The sequence below is a fragment of the Nelumbo nucifera genome, chromosome 2 (genome assembly GCF_055504915.1).
Source record: "Nelumbo nucifera cultivar China Antique chromosome 2, China Antique-T2T, whole genome shotgun sequence".
Lineage (NCBI taxonomy): Eukaryota > Viridiplantae > Streptophyta > Magnoliopsida > Proteales > Nelumbonaceae > Nelumbo > Nelumbo nucifera.
This window is the reverse complement of record NC_142650.1, coordinates 54,893,010-54,907,352: the sequence shown is the minus strand read 5'-3', so window position 1 is coordinate 54,907,352 and position 14,343 is coordinate 54,893,010. Positions and strand designations below refer to the sequence as shown.

Genomic DNA, 14,343 nt, shown 5'->3' with positions numbered 1-14,343 from the left:
TGATCAATAACTCTGAAATGATTTCATTAATTAGAAAAATTATGTTTTTACTGATCAAAGAAAGGAAAAATTATGGATACAATAAGAATTTGTGAAAGAAACCAGCTTTAGTAAGCTGACCCAAGACAGAATTACAAATGTGCCCAAAACATGTGTTCTTTGAACCCCTTGCTTTGCTAAGCTATTTGCCAAACTGTTGGCAGATCTCCTCACCCATCCCACCTGGATTGACATGTCCATTGACAACCATTTAAATCGTCGGAATTCATTCTTCAGTTGCCATGTCATCCCTTCCCCCTTCTGCAACCTTTTCATCACAGTTTTTGAGTCTCCCTTGATGATCAGTCTATTAATACCCAACTCTTTAGCCTTCTCAATCCCATATGCTGCAGCTAGAAACTTTGTCCTTGCCACATCACCCTGCTCCACAGGACCGGAGTACAGAGCAATGATGTTTCCATCTTCATCTCTAATGCCCCCCAATGTTGGTAGTGTCTATTGCCTGAGTTCTTTGTAGGGGTGACAAGTCATATGTGTGTCATCAGGTATATTCCCTTTGACCCCTATTATGTGCAGCAAAATGATTTTGGGTCTGTCCTCTAGGGTTCTAGATGCCATCAATTGTATTTATAATTTTATACATGATAATTAACCATTTAAAACATAAAGGAGCAAGACAAAATAAAGAATACAGGGAAGAGTTGGCTTGCAATAAATATAAGGGTAAATTGCAGATTAGTACCCTATACTTTTGGGGTAGTCTCACTTTAGTACACAGACTTTAAAACATGCTACTGCAGTACCTGAACTCCCAAAAATTGCCACTTTAGGCCCTGCTGTTTGCATTCCATCAATTATCTGATGCACGTGATATCACATACAATTTGAAACTTCCAAAATCCCAAAATTACCCTTTAGGAGAAGACACAGTTCATCATCTTCTTCCTCGACACTAAACCAGAACAGTGGTGAGCAGAGTCCTCAACCCAACACAAGTCCACCTCTCAAAGTTGCCCTGATGCCATCTTGAAGTCATCCCTTGGAGTCATAGTCAAGAATTCCTTGACTCAGCACTTAACAATCTTGGATGAACTGAGTGAGTCCCCTTGATCTATGTGGCATGTGGAAGAGACCAAGTTGTTGACGACCTGCCAAGTACAAGGGTGCTCTGTACTCCTCATCCACCATCATATGTGTAAAGAGACTGGGCCGAATGGGCCCTAACAGCCTCTCTTGTAATATCTTTTATTTTATGTTGACGGTCCACACTTAATGGGCCTGTTATTTATTCTTGTTTATTTCCTTTATGTAACTGCCAAGCTGGCCGCCCACTTAAGGGCATACTTGTCATCATTAATTTTTTAGATCTTAATAAAATAGGGTTAGAGGAGAATGGAGAATTAATTCGACTCCTTCTCTTACCTCTTCTCTTCGCCATCTTCTTCTCTCATACAGTTATTCAGATCTGTTTTATTCTGCTAATCACTGAATTTAAACTTGATATTAGAGGACTGATTTACGTCTTGGTATCAGAGCAGGATTAGTTCCTCTTCCTTCTTTTTCTTCGTTCTTGTACACTCTAAAATCAAGAGTGTATGGAGAGATACGTTCTCTATAGTATAGGGAATCACTTGCCTAGTTGGTAGAAGGGTTTGGAGAGTTTAGTTCTGGCTAGATTTTGCCAAGAAGTGTTGCTGTTTTGCTGCTGCCCGAAACCCTAGCCGACTAGAGATTTTCGAGGTTACCAGGAAAGGTGAAGCTTGGGTGTGGCGCTCCATGCTTGGAAGGTGTCTTGTGACTGCTAAAGGAGGGCGGTTCAGGTTTGGAAGAGTTTGGGTTAGTCTGGTAGGTGCGGTAGCATCTTCTCTCTTCCTCCATCTGTTGGACGGAGCAAAACCCTAGTTTTTCAAGCACCCAAGTTCTGGTTTGGCTTCAAGTAAGTTTACATAGTCAAAATTTTTTGTTCTTTGATTTCCGTTTGATTAATGGAGACATACAAAAGTGAGTTCAAGCAGGTGCCGGTTTCTGGACCTGCCTCAGTAGATTTCGTTTTGACTGGTGTGATCACAATTAAGCTAGATGGGACGAACTATCTTGCTTGGGCACAATCTATAAAAATCTATGTTTGTAGTAGAGGAAAACTCGGATATCTCACAGGCAGTAAGGTGAAACCCGAAGAGACAGACCCTGAATTTGAAAAATGGATGCAAGAGAACTACACTGTTATAGGATGGTTGGTTAACTCTATGCAATCCCATATAAGCCAGCACTATCTTTGGATGTCTTTGGCCAAGGTGATATGGGACAGTGTAACTGAGACCTACTCACAGAAATTGAATGTAGCCAGAGCGTACAAATTGAAAAGTGATGTGAAAAACCTGAGACAGGGGGAGAAGAGTGTGGCAATCTACTACTCTATACTAAAATCCCTATGGCAGGAAATTGATGTTATGGAGACAGTGGTATGAGAGAGTAAAAAGGATGCCGAAATGTATAGAAAGCTGGTGGAGAGAAATAGGGTGTTTGAGTTTTTCACTGGACTCAATCCTGAGTTTGATATTAACAGACAGAATATTTTGGCCAGGGATGAGGTTACTCTTTCACAGGCATATGCTATGATAAGTAGTGAGGAGAGTAGGTGGCTGGTTCAGTTGCAGAGTCCACCTACTGAACATTTTGCACATGCGGGAATGAAACCAAAGGGCCCTACTGAGAAGAGAGAACAGGTGTGTGAATATTGCAAGAAACAACGACATACAAAGGACACCTGCTGGAAGCTTCACCCTGGACTTCTCCCAGATAGGTTTAAGAACAATAATAACTCTAAGGGCAATCAGGTGGGAAAACCCAAGACTGCTAATGCTGCTACAGTACCTGAAGGGGGAAGTAAGGAGAGTGAAGAGAAATCAACCATTGAACAGTTGGCTGCAATGAAGCTGGGTTTTGAGAAGTATGGGAGACTCCTAAATCACCTAGAAGCTACAGTTTCTTCAGCTCACCCTTCCAACAGTACATCATCCTCATCGGCTTTTGCTCACTCAGGTACTCGTGCTTCTGCAAATCATGCTTCAGCCTCAGGTAATCATAAAATCCCTTGGATTATCGATTCCGGTGCATCAGACCATATGACCAGTCTATCTAACCTTTTTTGCTCATATCACCTTCTCTCTAGGAAAGAGAAAATATCCCTTGTCGATGGATCCCTTGCCCCCATCTCTGGTAAAGGTGATATAAAGACCTCTGACACCCTGTTTTTATCTTCTGTTCTTCATGTCCCTAAGCTTAACACAAACCTCTTATCTGTTAGTAGCTTAACAAAGTCCATGAATTGCAGCATAACTTTCTTTCCCACTCATTGTGTTTTTCAGGACCTGCAGTCTCAGAGGATGATTGGCAGTGGCCATGAGGCGAACGGAATATACTTGCTGGACACACCAGATCAAGCTTTGGGACCACCTCATGGAGTTGCCTTAGAGTTAGTCATGTTAGAGTTTGTTAACAAGATTTTTGTTACAAAATTATAGGCTGTAAATATGTAGTATTAGCCCAATTAGGAATAGCTTGATTATAGGAATTATTCTTTCTTTGATTTTCTTCCTATTTAGTATCTACAAGGCTGTATGATTTTCTTCCTTTTTTGTATCTGCAAGGCTGTATGATTTTCTTCCTTTTTTGTATCTGCAAGGCTGTATGATTTTCTTCATTTTTAGTATCTACAAGGTTGTATGTATATGTACTACTTTCTCAATAGAAATACATCAATTTCTTCTAATTCTTGTTCTATCACATGGTATCAGAGCTGGAGACACCAATTCCAGTCTGAAACTAATTTCTGGTTTTCTTCCCTCTGCTGCCCAAGTGAGCAGCTTTGAATTCTTTACGTTGCCCAAGTGAGCAGCAGCTGCGATCTCTAGGTCACCCATTCCGAGTGACATCTGCATCTCACCGCCCCTACCAGTGGAAGCGGAATCCCAGATCGGCCTACCCACCTTCACCCATCTCTTCTTCACTTCGATCGGGAGAGGGCTTTCAAGTCTGCAACAGGTCGGAGAGTAGCACAACAGCCTCGGTGTTACTCCTGTGGTGTTTGTTTGCCCATCAGGAAAGTCTTTCTTCTCTGTTGTTTTTATACAGTTGATATTTCGGTGCTGCTAGTTGTGGTTTCTTGCTGTTTGGGTGTTGCATCTGCTGCCGATTCTGTTTTATTGGCTTTGCTGGTTGTTAAAAGTTTATTTTTCTGTGTTTATGATGGCGGTTGAACAAAAGAACTTGGCTATGCCTAGTGTTATCCCCATTCTAAGATCACTGAACAAAAACTAAACGGAACTAATTATTTAGACTGGAGTAAGACTGTTCGTTTGTATTTACGGAGTATCTCTAAGGACAACCATCTAACTAAGGACCCTCCTACTGATGAGACCCGCACTGAATGGCTAAGGATTGACACTCAATTGTTTTTGCAAATCCGCAATTCTATTGAGAATGAGTACGTCGGTCATGTCTCTCACTGTGAGTTTGTAAAAGAACTAATGGAATATTTGGCTTTTCTGTTCTCTGGTAAAGAAAATATTTCCCGTATTTTTGATGTTTGCAAGACATTTTATCGGGCTGAACAACAGGATCAGTCTCTTCAGACCTATTTCATGAATTTCAAGCGCACTTATGAAGAATTGAACGCCTTGTTACCCTTCAGTACTGATATCAAAGTTCAGCAGACTCAACGTGAACAAATGGCTATTATGAGTTTTCTGGCTGGCCTTAATCCTCAATTTGATGGTGCTAAGTCACAGATTTTGTCTAATCCTGAGATTACCTCTTTAAAAGAGGTCTTTACTAGGGTCCTTTGTACAGATACTGGTTCCCATACCTCACCTGTACAACAACCTAGTGCACTTGTCAGTCAGAATAGTGGATCAACTGGCCGGTCTCGTTCTCAGAATGGTAGCAGAGGTGGCAGTAATAGTGGTTGGAATGCTGGAACTCAGGCCACAAGGGGAGTAGTTTGCTACTATTGTCATGAATCAGGACACGCTAAAAGGACTTGCCAGAAATTGCTAAAGAAAAACCAGAAGTCTTCTAGGTCTCAGTCAGCTCATGTTGTAACTACGAGTGATGCTCCTCATCCATCGTCAAATCAGACCATTACAATTTCTGCAGATGAGTATGCGAAATTTACCCAGTATCAAGAGGCATTAAAGAACTCTTCTCAGTCCATCACTGCCCTTGCTGAGTTAGGTAAAACCAATAGATGTCTTCTTTCTTCTTCCTCTCAGTGGGTCATTGATTCTGGTGCAACAGATCATATGACAGGTAATCCTAGTCTCTTTTCCACTTTCCAATCACACACTTTTCTTTCTTCAGTCACCTTAGCAGATGGTTCTATTTCTTCTGTCCTTGGTTCTGGCACTATCAATCCCACACCAACACTTTCTTTGTCATTTGTATTGAGTTTACCAAAATTTTCTTTTAATTTGGTATCTGTTAGCAAACTCACTCGTACTCTTAACTGTTGTATCTCATTCTTTCTTGATCATTGTCTGTTTCAGGATCTTATGAAGAAGAAGATTATTGGTAAAGGACGAGAATCAGGAGGTCTGTACATTTTGGATACCCAGGAACCTCACACCATTGCCTGTTCCAGTACTCTATCTCCTTTTGAAGCTCATTGTCGGTTGGGGCATCCATCTTTACCTTTGTTAAAGAAGTTATCTCCTCAGTTTCATGATGTATCTTCTTTAGACTATGAGTCTTGTCAGTTTGCAAAACATCATCGTCTATCGTCTGTTTCTCGAGTTAATAAAAGGGCTAGTCATGCTTTTGAGTTAGTACATTCAGATGTTTGGGGACCTTGTCTTATTATGTAGACGATATTGTTATCAATGGGAGTGACACGAAGGGAATCTCATCCTTGAAATCCTTCTTACAGAGCCAGTTCAATACTAAAGATTTGGGGCACCTAAAATACTTCTTGGGGATTGAGGTGGCAAGGAGTAAGAGAGGCATTTTCCTGTCTCAGAGGAAGTATGTTTTGGACCTGTTAATAGAAACTGGGAAACTGGGAGTCAAACCATGCAGTACTTCAATGCTTCCTAACCAACAACTCACAAAGGATGGAGATACTTTTGATGATCCTGAACGATATAGAAGATTAGTTGGAAAGTTGAACTATCTCACAATGACTCGTCCAGACATTGCTTACTCAGTTAGTATTGTAAGTCAATTTATGTCCTCTCATACAGTGCATCATTGGGCAACCTTAGAACAAATCTTGTGTTACTTGAAAGGAGCTCCTGGACAGGGGATACTGTGTTGGAATCATGGTCACAGTAACATTGAGTGTTTTTCTGATGTGGACTGGGTAGGTTCCAAGATTGATCGAAGGTTCACTACTGGCTATTGTGTTTTCGTTGGTGGTAATCTGGTTTTGTGGAAGAGTAAGAAGCAAAATGTGGTGTCGCGATCTAGTGCAGAATCTGAGTATAGAGCAATGGCACAAGCTTCGTGTGAGGTTATGTGGGTTTCTCAACTCTTAACTGAGGTCGGTCTTAAAGTCTTAGTTCCAGCGAAGCTATGGTGCGATAATCAAGCTACGATTCATATTGCTTCAAACCCAGTTTTTCATGAACGAACTAAACATATCGAGATAGACTGTCATTTCGTTCGTGAGAAAATTCAACAAAACTTGATCTCTATAGCATATGTAAAGACTGGAGAGCAGTTAGGAGATATCTTTACAAAAGCTCTTAATGGAGCTCGGATTTCTTATATTTGTAACAAGCTGGGCATGATTGACATCTATGCTCCATCTTGAGGGGGAGTGTTACAAAATTATAGGCTGTAAATATGTAGTATTAGCCCAATTAGGAATAGCTTGATTATAGGAATTATTCTTTCTTTGATTTTCTTCCTATTTAGTATCTACAAGGCTATATGATTTTCTTCCTTTTTTGTATCTGCAAGGTTGTATGATTTTCTTCCTTTTTAGTATCTACAAGGTTGTATATATATGTACTACTTTCTCAATAGAAATACATAAATTTCTTCTAAATCTTGTTCTATCACAATTTTGTTATGTCATTTTCGGTTTGGTCACTTGTCTTTTTCTGCTTTGAGTCATCTATTCCCAGATATGTTTAAGGGAGTGTCTTTATCGAGTCTTCATTGTGAGTTGTGTGAACTGGCAAAGCGTTGTAGACATTCTTGTTCAGTAAGCAATAAAAGATCCCTTTCTCCTTTTCATATTGTTCACTCTGACGTGTGGGGGCCATATCATTTGCCAACTATGGGGGGTTACAGGTACTTTATCCTTTTTATTGATGACTATTCTCGTTACACTTGGATTTATCTCATGAAATCCAGGGATGAAGTACCAACTATTGTGCAAAAATTTCATGAACTCATCCTCACCCAGTTCTACACTCGTATCAAAATATTCCGTTTTGATAATGCTAAGAAGTATTTTGAGAGAACCCTCTCCACCTATCTTGAAACTTTTGGGGTTATTCATCAAAGTTCTTGTTCCTACACTCTACAACAAAACGGAGTGGCGGAAAGAAAGAACAGGCATGTGGTTGAGGTTGCCAGATCCCTCTTGTTTGCATCCCATGTTCCTGTAAAGTTTTGAGGAGATGTTGTTCTTACTACTACCTTTCTAATCAACCGTATGCCCTCCTGGGTCCTTGGCTTCAAAACTCCTTTTAGTCTTCTCTTCCCGGATGAGGATCTCTTTTCTCTTCCTCTCCGTGTGTTTGGGTGTACTTGCTATGTGCATATTCATAGTCACCAAAGGCACAAGTTTGAACCTAAGGCTCATAAGTGTGTGTTTCTGGGATATGTCTCCACACAAAAGGGTTATTGCTGTTTTGATCCAGTTCGTGGCACCCACTTTGTATCTCGGGATGTCACCCTTGCTGAGTTGACTCTCTTCTTTAGTATTCCTCCTGAGGGGGAGAAATCTGATAAGCCCTTTGTTGTGTCTCCAACCGTTCCTCTTCCCATCCCTTGTGAGTCCGATCATGGAGTGTCCACCTCTTCCACTGGACCTACCTCTGATATCCCAGCTCCTCCTCCTCCTTCTGCTCCTGCTTTCCAAAGGTGGTACCAAAGGTAGAGATTCAGACATGTGCAGGTTGTTTCCACTCCTTCAGAAGAGCGTCTTGCCACTCCCATCATTCCTAAGGAAACAGGTCAGCCCTCTACTGACCCATCTCTGACTGTCCCAGACCTTGACCTTCCTATTGCTCTTCGCAAGGGCAAACGGAAGTATACATCCCATTGTATCTCCAAACACTTATCTTATAGCCTTCTCTCCCCTTCCTACTACTCCTTTCTTGCCTCCGTGTCTTCCCATGTGATACCCAGGTCTGTACCGGAAGCATTATCTCAAGCTGAATGGAGGGATGCTATGATGACTGAACTTGATGCATTGCATAAGAACCATACGTGGGATATTGTGGACTTTCCAGAAGGGAAGGAACCAGTGGGTTGTAAATGGGTGTTTACCATTAAGTATCACTCTGATGGCTCTATTGAGAGATTTAAGGCTCAGTTGGTTGCTAAGGGTTACACCCAAATGTATGGCATTGACTATCTTGAGACATTTGCTCCTGTTGCTAAGATGACTTTAGTCAGGGTTTTGCTTTCTCTAGCACCTACTTTTGACTGGCCCCTACACTAGTTTGATGTAAAAAATGCCTTCCTGAATGGAGACTTGTATGAAGAGGTCTATATGTCTCTACCTCCAGGAGTGTATGGGAAGAAATGAAAGGCAAAGTGTGTAAACTACACAGATCTATTTATGGTCTCAAACAATCTCCTCGGGCTTGGTTTGAGAGATTTCGGGCTGCTCTTGTCTCATTTGGCTACATTCAAACACAATCTGATCATACACTATTCTTGAAGAAAAATGACTCTCTGGTGACCTTCTTGATTGTTTATGTTGATGACATTGTGGTCACGGGTAATGACATTGAAGAGGCCAGCAAACTAAAAGGATTTCTCAACTATGAATTTGAAATCAAAGACTTGGGAGATCTTCGGTATTTCTTGGGCATTGAAGTTGCTCGATCTAAGGATGGTATCTTCATATCTCAGCGCAAATATGTCCTTGATCTTCTTGCTGAAATTGGTAAACTTGGCGCAAAACCCATCTCCATTCCCATTGATCCTAATCATAAGCTTTTTGCCACAGATGGTGAACCTTTACTTGATAAGGGAGTGTTTCAGAGACTGCTTGGCGCTAAACCCATCTCCACTCCCATTGATCCTAATCATAAGCTTTCTGCCATAGATGGTGAACCTTTACCTGATAAGGGAGTGTTTCAGAGACAGCTTGGGAAGTTGTTATACCTTTACATGACTCGGCCAGATATTTCCTATGCAATAAGTGTTATTAATCAGTTTATGCATTCTCCCAGAGATACTCATCTAGCTGCTGTAGAAAGGGTTCTGTGCTACTTGAAAGGTACTCCAGGGAAAGGTATTCTGTTTGCTAAGCATGGTCACATGAAGCTGGAAGCCTTTACTGATGTAGATTGGGCAGGATGTATTGATGACAGAAGGTCCACCTCTGGTTATTGTGCCCTGGTTGCTAGGAATATTGTGTCGTGGAGGAGTAAGAAACAATTAGTAGTTGTTAGATCCTCAGCTGAAGCAGAATACAGGGCAATGGCTCATGGTGTGTCAGAATTACTATGTCTACGATCCCTTCTAGAAGAATTGGGGGTGAACTATGAGAAACCAATGATGCTCTATTGTGACAACCAAGCTGCTATCAACATTGTACATAATTCTGTTCAACATGACAGAACTAAGCACATTGAGGTTGATAGGCATTTCATAAGAGAAAGAGTCTCTTCAGGAGAAGTTTGTTTACCATTCATCACATTAGAAGAGCAACTGGCTGATATCTTGACCAAGGGAGTTCCAAGGGGGAAATTGACACACTATATAAGCAAGCTGGGCATGATTGACATCTATGCTCAGCTTGAGGGGGAGTGTAAAGAGACTGGGCCGAATGGGCCCTAACAGCCTCTCTTGTAATATCTTTTATTTTATGTTGATGGGCCACACTTAATGGGCCTGTTATTTATTATTGTTTATTTCCTTTATGTAACTGCCAAGCTGGCCACCCACTTAAGGGCATACTTGTCATCATTAATTTTTTAGATCTTAATAAAATAGGGTTAGAGGAGAATGGAGAATTAATTCGACTCCTTCTCTTACCTCTTCTCTTCGCCATCTTCTTCTCTCATACAGTTATTCAGATCTATTTTATTCTGCTAATCACTGAATTTAAACTTGATATTAGAGGACTGATTTACATCTATATGGAAGAGACCAATTTGTTGGTTTTGTAAACGTATTTGATTGTTTATGACAACAAAGAGCATTTTGATAATTTTACTATCCACTGTAATGGCCGTTAACGGTGTTGGACTAAAGTTACAGTTTTTGGGAGTTCAGGTCAGGTACTGCAGTGACATGTTTTGAAGTTTGGGTACTAAAGTGATACCACCCCCAAAGTACAATGTACTAATCTTAAATTTACCCTAAATTTAATTATTTATCCTTAAAAAGTTTTAAAACTTGTACACCATTCATAAAAAAAAGTTTTAAAACTTGTACACTTGTACATTTGTTGGATGTCATTGGTTGGGCATGTCCATCATCTACTTAGGAAGGACCATTTCCCAGTGATGGTCTTAGCTATCTGGGGCCTTGGGAGGGGTAGGTTGGATACAGAACTAACCTTTAGGTTTTTTTCCATCCAAGTGGCCACTCTCAGATGCAAACCTGTGTTTTCATGCTTGTCAGCCTAAAGTTTTGCTAAGCAAGACTCCTTGTCAGTTGTCTACTTACTATTGTTAATTGTACCTTTCCATTGATTGGATAAAATATTTTGAACTTAAACATTAATAGGAGACCGGTTTTTGATTCATGTAACCTGACAATTGGTTATAGGACACTTGTTGTAGACATGGAAAAAGGGAAAAAAAACCATGGAAGAAGAAATCAAATTTCTTTAGATTCCTCTGCTAGTGGCAATTTATAGGTGCTGTTTGGATTAGACTCTTGCATTTTTTTACAAGTCCAAGAGTAAAAGTTTGCTTTTGGGCTTTTACTTTGTATTGCACTAATAAATGGTTTGGTAAGTTGTGTTTTCGCAATATGTATTGCAAAGAAAAAGGTTTGATAAAGGCATTGTTTCCATTTTTTGTCCGTTAAACTCAAAGCTAGTAATAGATTGGCTACAAAAGGAGGACTGTAGCATGTGGAGCTACTTGAATGAAAAAAGAGTAGTTAAGTGGCTGACTTGGGATATGACAGTGAGATTATAATGGGTAAAGAGGTGGTGCTAATTCCTTTGCAGATGCACTAGCTAAACAAGGGGTGGGAAGAAATCAGTTGTTCTGGGCCAATTTATAATCTTTCTTTTTCCTTGGGGGAGTTGAGAGAGTTTACCTCCCCTACCATTGTACTTTTCTTCATCTTTCATTAATGAAATGATTCTGTTATTGATCAAAAAAAAAAAAAGAGAAGAGCTGCAACATGGCATCTTATTATCAACAAATGACATCGACAATGTAAAAGATGCCACATGGTGTTCTCTAAGTATGCCGTGTGTCATCTAATGCATAAGGCATCCATGTCTCACCCATTAAAGCAATAAAAAAGATACCCAGGTTTGTGCCTTTTCAAATTTTGACAGTTGCTCAACCTGAGCCTTCCCAAGTTGCATCCCGTCTTAAAGGGTCAAAACAGTTTGGGGTGTTGCAAGGGCTACATGCTCCATGGGTGTCTTTATTAAGGAGCTTTTATAATGTTGAAAAGTTGATATTATAAGTACTGTCATTTTTTTCCAGCATATTTTTCAGGGTCAAAACTTTTCATTTTGGTGTCATTAGGTGGGCTTCTAAATTATATATCCAGTGAGGTCAAGATCATTACAGGTGATATTTTTAGATGCAGTTATGGCCAAATTACTGATAAGGTGTCTGCCTGAGATGGGATTAAGTTTTTCTATTTTAGTTGTAATTGGATTACTATATGGGTTGTAGGAGTTGTTTCAAGTCTCAATTGTTTAGTTGTAAGGTGTCTGTGACAGGGTTAAGTATGGGTTATGAATGATCAAGTCCTTTCACTTTTGCATGTTGTATGAGTTATACATAGGCTTACCTTGGTCTTACTGTGATTATAAATTATTTTTGGTCAGCTTTTAGGCCTAAAGCCTAATTTTTAATCTGATCGTTTTTAGAAGAAAACCCTAAAATGAAAGTTTGAAGTTTGTGGTGGCAATGATTGGTGTCTTCCTTCTCTTTATTGATAAAAAAATGTCTTCCTTCTCTTTATTGATAAAAAATGTCTTCCTTCTCTTTATCTATTCGTTTACATTTCAAATCTGAGATTCTTCCTCTCCTTTGTTCCCTCTATATCAGACTTATTTACCCATTGCATGCATCTTGGGGCTTCTCTCTTTTCTGTACTACATCAGTATCCCTTTTTCATCCTTAAGATTGAGGACATTTTATTAACAGATAGAAAAGAGAAGTACAGTGACCCAAGGAGTATATGGCAAAATTAGAGGGCAACCTCTCGTAAAATGAAACAAAACAACACTTATCAAAAAAGAAAAGGAAACAAAACAACCATAATCCACTCTTTGTTCCTTTGTTACTGAAGTGTGGGTGAATCTCTTTTGATGCTAGGTGAACATCTGAGATCAGCCACTTCACTAGCAGATCACCTAACTAGAAGTGGGGTTAATAGATATTAGATACTCATTGTATTGGGGGTGAACTTCCTAGAGTGGTTACCCATTGATTCCAAAATTTTTGAATTTCAATAAACAAATACTTGTTGGAAAAATGGTTATTTTCATTATAAATACCAAGCAGAAAAAATGTGAAGAAAAAAAGGACATATGATTCTCAGTCTTCCAAGGAGGACTATATGTAGAACAGTTTATAACTAGGATCTAATAGCAAGGACAGATTTCATCATTTTGACTGACTTGGTCATATGATGTTAGTACATAAGCACGTATTAAACAGACATAAATGTCTGGTTGATGGTATCATAATTCAAAGCTTTCCACCTCCTGAGTTGTTCTCACGACTCTCTGGTTGTCTTAATTTCCAAGCATGGGGAGCTGTGTCATGATGACCTACCTCACATGACTATGACTTGTCTTAGTCAAGTGGTTGATTCCAATTACTCTTATTGCAATATGAATTGTTTGACTCTTCTGAGTCGGTCAACTTTTGAGGTCGATTTTCCTTGACCCTTTCCTATGATCTATGCCAATATTTAGATGTATATTATTTTTAAAATGTAAAAGTAAATTTATTCAATGCTTAGAAAACTTAAATGTATTTATTTCCACGGGTAAATTGGAACATTTGAGGGCAAGAAGTTGGTTATTGCAATCTCATTGAATCACCAGACAATGCCTGCACCGAGTTAAAGCAAAGTACCACTACTACTCTATTTTTCTTCTTTCCAAGTCTGAGTCTCAGATATACATTGGATTCTGGTTCTCAAATGTGTGTATGTATGTCCTCGCATCTCTCTCTCTCTCTCTCTCTCTCTCTCTAGGCGCCCTTGGAGGCTCACCAAGCAGTTTTCTATAGCATGTTATAAAAAACTTTTATATTCTTAATTTTTTTAGGTTATAATTATAAAATAGACATTTTTAAACTAAAATATTCATATTGTGTTTATATACTAATTTCTTTTATTATTTTCTTATTTGTTAGGGTTTAATCCACACAAACATTGCTAAATGCTGTATTGAACCCTCAAAGACATCAAAACCTGAACCAATAAGTAAGGAAGAACATAAAATGTTGTCCAATCAACACATTTCTTCTTTTTCTTTACTAATTTTGTGTGTTTATATACTAATTTCTTCTTCTTCTTCCACCTTTCCTTTTCTTCTATTCCTATAACAGAAATAGGGGTTCAGCCCCTATATTTTTTGAATTCTCTTTTCTTTCTTCTTTTTCTTCTCATGAATATGTTGTTTTCCTATACTTTAACATGAAGTTTATACTTTTCTTATGAAAATTATGGATATTTATTAAGGAAATATGATTATGGAACATAGGGAACTACCCTAGGATACATGTTTTTACTTAAAAAAATCCATCGCCTAGGCGGGTGACAAGGTGCCCCCTTGGCGCCTTGAAAACTATGATATATATATATCACCTCAGGAGGCGAACCAGGATCTGACCACCCAACCAAGCAAACATCAAAATAGCAAGGAGTATAGTCATCTTAGACCTTAAACATCAAAATAGCAAGGAGTATAGTCATCTGAAACCAGAAGGACCAGGCATC

The 14,343-nt window shown here is 39.3% G+C and overlaps 1 protein-coding gene across 2 annotated transcripts in view; it reads left to right on the top strand.

Moving 5' to 3' along the window:
- LOC104601289 (uncharacterized) overlaps positions 1 to 14,343 on the top strand; it is a 38,706-nt gene that overhangs the window by 19,705 nt on the left and 4,658 nt on the right. The window lies entirely within an intron of this gene.